Genomic DNA, 6,599 nt, shown 5'->3' on the forward strand with positions numbered 1-6,599 from the left:
GGGGACGGCAAAGGATGAGATGGTTAGACAGTGTCATCAATGCAACGAACATGAAGTTGAGCAAACTTCAGAGGACGGCGGAAGACCGGAAGGCCTGGCGTGATCTGGTCCATGGGGTCGCGAAGAGTCGGACTCGACTGTGCGACTGAACAACAACAACGACAACAATAGTACATTTCAGGCAGAAGCTCTAACAGGATGCTTTTTCATCTACACAGCCAATCAGAAGCCCTGCTGGGCAAAAGTCTCTCCCAGCCCCCCCCCCTTCTAAAAACCCTTGAGTGCCAGGAAAGGGGTTGGTGGGTGCCATGGCACCCACGGGCACCATGTTGGGGACCCCTGGTATAATAAATGGGGGGGCAGAACAAGAGACACTTCACATTCCTCCTTGTTCAAAAGCTGTGGAAGCTGGAGAAAAGGGCTAAAATCTCATTTTCCTCCATTCCCTTATGAAACAGAGCCAAGTGCTCCCCTGAAGAAATGTTGGGATCAATAAGAGTGATGCTAAAGAGTCACTTATGCCTTTGCCTGGTGCTGTATGCTGAGAAATGGGCCGTGCATGGCCATTGGAGCATCTTGCTGTGTTCTCCTGAGATGACTTCTGCATGTGTATTGGAGGTCAAAGTGATAAATATTTCCCAGAATTAATATATCAGTAGTTCCCAGAGAATGATCAGAAGGGGCCCACTTCTGCAGCCGAAACTAAGAAGGTTTTCACCCGATATTTAATCTGAAGAAACATGGGAAAATAAGTCCATGAGGCCTGGTAATGAATAGAACAGGTTAGGGCTCTTCTTCCCTCGGCCCCATAATGCATTTATGTATTCTCGCAAGTAATGCTTATATACTTTGCTGGCGTGGCTAACTAATATGTGCTTCATTTTTTTTTAAAGCCAAGTCATTCTTGGACAACACATCTCTGACTGGGTGAGTTCAGACCAAGAAATTCCTTCGCTTTCTGATCATGGTAAACTATTGATTCCTCCTCTGTTGAGTGATATTAATGAAAGCAATTACTACATGGGCCATTCTTGTTTTCTTTGGCCCCTGTGCATTGTGAGCAGGTATGTGAGAGTAGCTGGAAGTATTGATCACGATATATGGATGCCCAGGCTCTTGAAATTGCCTTGCTGTTGATTCTGTAGTGTTGCATCATCCTGTACTGGGCCTTGTCAGCAAAAACTATTCTGCTTCCTTTCTCATTCTCTCCCCCCTCTCCACTTGAAAGGTTTTTTCAGCATTGCCCGTGAACTAGCTAGGGCAAGGAAAATCCTTCTGCATCCACAACATTTAATATGTATTCATCTGTTTAATCATTTCCCCCCCCTCTTACACTGAGGACTTATAACAGTTACATACACCCCTCCCCAACAATTTAAGTAGAAATATACAAACAGGCATTTAGGACACTCTTCCAGCAACTGTTGGAATATAAAGTTATCTTGGGCTCTTTCTGGTTCTGGCTGCGTGGCGCACAAGCTGCAGGCCAAGAGAAGAAGGATTGGATTTTTGCCCCACCTTCACTACATAAAGGAGTCCCAGAGCGGCTTACAAACTCCTTTCACTTCCCCTCCCCACAGACACCTTGTGAGGTAGGTGGGGCTGGAAAAGCTCTGACAGAAACTTCTTTTTCAAGAACAGCTATGCCAGAACTATGGCTTGCCCAAGGTCATCCAGCAGGTGCAAGTGGAGGAGTGTGGAATCAAACCTGGTTCTCCCAGATTAGAGTCCGTGCACTTAACCACTACACCAAACCGGCTCCTTTTAGCCTCTCATCAAATGTTGTGGGCAAGCTCAGATTTAAACTGTCTGCAGAAGCACAATAGACGTTATTCAATTACTTAGGTTTCCTGTTGATTGCCATAGCTTATGGGTCATCCAGAAGTTAATGTTTTGGTCTTTGAAATAAAGTTATTTAGTTCCATACGTATTTTAACCAATTGATGGCTGTCATAACAAGTTTCTTCCTCCTCCTCCTCCTCTTAGAATTAAATAGGGTGAAGAGAATGCAACTTTCAGAAGCTTGACATTTTTGTTTGAAGTATAAATTGTATTTCTGCTGTTGTTTAGTGGGATTTGGGAGGCAGGTTGTATAAACTTATGCATGCAATTGCGAGGGAACCCCACGGTTCCCTTCTTCTCCTCAATCCAACATCTCTTAGATAAAAATAAGTCTTTACATTGGGTGAGTTACTGTGTGGCTGGGCGAAGTTCCTGCAACCAGCCATTCTCTAAGTTTCTTGGCCACACATAAGTTTGATTTCAGCAGGGCCAAGATGGTTGAATTCTATGGTGCATGAAGTATTGGTTCTTGGAGCGGATTCAGTGCAAAGGCAGATGGTCTAGCAGCAAGCTGGCTGCCAACACTGGCTGCTGATGCTGAGCACAGAGCCTCATATTCTCCTTAATAACTTCATTAATAGAGAAATGGATCTAGAACAATTGGTCTGATCTACATGGACTATTCTTCTATTCCCAGATCTCTCCAGGTCACTCTTGGAACCCCAGTAACACCACTGTCTAATGGAAAAAGAGGCTTAATCCGTAGGCCTAAGAGCTACAAAGGTGTTAACGTGATGACCTTTGAAGGAGGCATGGAACAAAACCTAGTGCAAATAAAAGGCTGTGAGTGTGCATTTGTCTCGGCTCGGGTGTCTCTATATGTTAATAGCATCCTTGGGGAAAGGGAGTGCAGAGTTATTGTATTTGTCAGTTTTTGAAGGGCAGAACAAGGTTTTGAAAGGTCTAACGCAATTAAACTCGGTGGCTCAGGAGCCACTTGTGGCTCTTCGGAGCACTGTTCGACAATGTGGCACCTATTCCACGTTGCATGAAAGCAGGTAAGGCCCTTGCCTGGTGGGGCCTGTGATTGGCAGGTGGCACCCACTTGAAACAGCCACCACCAGAATAACAGGTAGCCTACAAGCCTCTGTGAGATGCTGTCCTCATGCCAGGGATGGAAGTAAATGTGGGTCTTGTGTTTGATAGATGATCGTGAAGGTGACTCTCTCCAAGCCCGTGGGCTGAGTAGCGCTAGTCTAACTGGTGCATGGAAAGATGCTGGTAGGAAGGTTTCTCCACTTGAAAGATAATCTCTTTTTGACATTTTCCCAGCAGCACAAAACCACCTTGTAGACTTGCAAGCTTCAGCTCTCTCCAATGCCACAGAGACGATTTACGCCAACACAGAACTTTTTGCCCATTCTCAGCTCAGTGGCCAGGGCAGACAAGGGCTTCATGTTCTTCCATCTGAGCCTGCCGCTGCTGGGAAATCTTCATCCCAGAAGATCATGCTGTCTTCTGTTGCAGACCTTCAGACACCTCAGCGGCATGCAGAGTCTGACACAGATGCTGGCATGACATGGCAGGACCAAAAATACATTTCCATGCCAGAAATTAAATGTGTTGATGGCACAGAAGGTGTGCCTGAGGAAAAAGCTGATAGTCCAAGGAAAGAGCAGCAAGAGAGCGAGCCGTCTGTTGAGGGAGGAATGACAGACAGTATCCTGAAGGAGACGTTATCGCCAGGCATTGAACCTTTTGCTGGGGTGGATGCTGTGCCCCAGCAAAGGACACTGTCTCTGGGGAGAAAGCAGGAAGGGAGCCTGCATGGAGACAGTCCCATGGAGCAGCAAGGGAGCCTCTGTGGAGACCGTCTCATGGAGCAACAAGGGAGCCTGCATGGAGACCGTCTCATGGAGCTGCATTCGAGTCCCGAGGAGCATCACTTGAGTGGTATGTAATCTCTGGCAGAGCTAGAAATGTAAATGTTCTGGAAATGTTCAAAGCCATGAACAAATTGAAGTATATGGAATACTAGGAAAAAGGCTCGTTGTGGAAATAAATACAACGAGCTCTAGAAAGAGGCTCTGGGCGGGTGCCCTGGCCTTGGACACTCAGTGTCAATTTGCTGTGGCGACCTCAGCAGGGTATAATGACCCTGAGTCCACCATTTTCTCCAGAGGAACTGATCTCTGCTACCTAAAGGACAGTTGTAATTTTGAGTGATCTCCAGCCCTCACCTGAAGATTGGCAACGATGGTTCCCCAGAAGGGATTCAAGGGAATGGTTGGTTTGGAGGGTGGAGTCTATGGCTTTGTACCTGTCCGAGGTCCCATGCCTACTGAAACCTCACCCTCTCCAGACTCCATCCCTCACATCTCCAGGAATTTCCCACCTGGAGTTGGCAACCCTATCTTCTTCCCAGCCAATCATCAACCTACCTTTATTTCCCCCTCACTCTTCAGCTTTCCACCCCTGCAGCCTCTCCTGTGCTCTAAAGCCCTGACTGCTGCATCACATTGGCCGTCATACGGGGGCCACCTTAGCAGCATATAAGGATACAGAGCCCACCATTTTCTCCAGGGGAACTGATCTCTGCCGTCTGGAAAGCAGTTGTAATTCTGAGGGATCTCCAGCCCTCACCTGGAGATTGGACACATTTTACCTCAGAACAGCAAACTGTTTAGAATGTTAGAGGCAAAAGCCAATCAAGTCTCTGTGTTCCGAGGCAAAGGCCAATTAGGCTGCATATGCAAATAACCTCTGTGTTCTGATTGGCTACAGGGGGGAGAGGAACAGCAAACTGTTTAGAATGTTGGAGGCGAGACTCAAGCAATGCAGCCAGTGGATAGGGACAGATTCTGAGTGACACACCAGGATGCCATCCAGTTCCGGAGCATATGAAATGTTCTAGAGAAGTGCCACCACCATTCGGCTTTTATATATAAAGGAGATTTGCTTTCTCATGAAACCTAAACTTATTTCATTGCTTTAATAACATAAAATGAGTCATTAGTTAACACACCAAGCTGTACTATTTGGCATATTTGTGTAATTTTACAGTGTACATGCTGTAGTTTTCTACAAGCAAAATCGTGAATACATCTGATACTATAGAGAGAGCTGCAAACTGCTGCACCCTATACTAAATTTTTTTAAAGTCCTATGGGGGGGGTACCACTGTGCTTCAGAATTTTTCTGGACATTTACACCTCTAATTGGGATCCTTTTATGCTCAGTAATTTCTTTAGAATTTTTCTTCCTTACTTATAGGTGGCTTTGAAAATGTCTCTCCTTGCTTCCAGCACCTTGATTTTCTTGCTAAAAAGAACTGCCTGAAGCATATTTAGGGCAACGTTAGTTACTATGGGAATCTTGGTTTTGTCCCTTCTTTCCAGTGCACAATGACGGGGCATTTAGGGCTCTGTGTTCCTCCCAAAAAGATCCCCCCCTCACCTCTTGCAGAGGAACAGACTTGCCCCTCATGCTCCTTCCAGTTGGCCCCTGGGAATTCAGAGACACCCTGCCTCTGCCCCTTTCCCTCACTCCCAAGGGGTGCCAAAAACTAATTAGGTACCCACTGCCATGAACAATCCTAAGAGTATTTTTCTCTAGATGGAGTTGGACATCTAGCCCACAGTGCTTGTGTTGCCGTTTAAAGGCTCCGCCTAGTTGCTGTGCCTGCCATGTTTTCTCCTAAGATAGCGTGGGGGTGATTTACCACAACTCTACACATTACAGCTACCGTACGTCAAAGGACGGTGGACTGACCTGCTGCCCCTCCCCTTTACCACATTTCTGATAAGCCAAGACCCAATAGGTGTGGTGATTTCCCGAAGATCAGACTTGAAACAGCACGCATGTCCTGTTCAAACTTTTGGGTTGAGCAAGGGATCAAAGAAAAGGTGAACACATGCATTCATCTATCCCTACATTAGGTAGTTTCTAAAGGATATTTAACATTAAGCTGCAACAGTTTAAAGTTCATCATTACCATAGATCTCTTGGTTGAAACTTTTCTCCACTGTCCCTAGCCATGTGGACAGGACGGAGTCCCTAGGTAAAAACCTAGTCCTTCGTGGCTCATGCTCTGAAGAGAGCTCTTCCTTGTGTCCTGAGAACTTTATAATCTGCTCTGAGGTCACCCTGGGGATCATTTGGATCTTCCTGGTCCAAAAGGAAGAGTTTACTTTCTAGCCTTTTGGCTCTTAACAACCTCTGTCCCCTTCTGGTTATAATCTGGTAGCTAAGGTAGTAAGCCATTGTCATATTTAGCATGGCCAAGAGCTTGAGTGCTCTGTCTGGGAGTTGATGGCTCCCTTCTCAACCTCCTCCTTTCTGCCAGCTGCTAGTCTGTAGCTGGGCTATTGTACATAGGAAGACAGCAGTCACACTGGGGTGAACGTTTGGGTTGGGGGGCATTTCTCCCCGGGCTCTCTCAAGTACATTGCTTGAATACTTGTAACTCCTGTCTAACTTAACTGTTTAGATATTTCTACACCAAAGTCATCTACGCCAGTTGATACTGAACTCCCAGCTGTGCTGGCAAGTGGCCTGCGTGCCTTTCTGCAGGACAAGCCTACCAAGCGCTCAGTGAAAGCAATAGTGGAGCACATAATCAAGGAGCTGGACAAAAACATGGCTCCATGTGTCGTGGGCCAGGGTGCATCGGAAGCTGACCTGGAAGAGGAGCCTTCTGCAAACGCAGGGGGTAAGCACATGCACAGTTCTCCTGGGAATGGGGCACATTGTCGACTTTATATTAGCCAATGAGCGGAAATCCTTGCAAAGGTCATGTGAAGTCTCCTTTCTATTCC

Source organism: Gekko japonicus, unplaced genomic scaffold, assembly GCF_001447785.1.
Source record: "Gekko japonicus isolate JY-2015 unplaced genomic scaffold, Gekko_japonicus_V1.1 scaffold1921, whole genome shotgun sequence".
In the NCBI taxonomy this organism is placed as follows: domain Eukaryota; kingdom Metazoa; phylum Chordata; class Lepidosauria; order Squamata; family Gekkonidae; genus Gekko; species Gekko japonicus.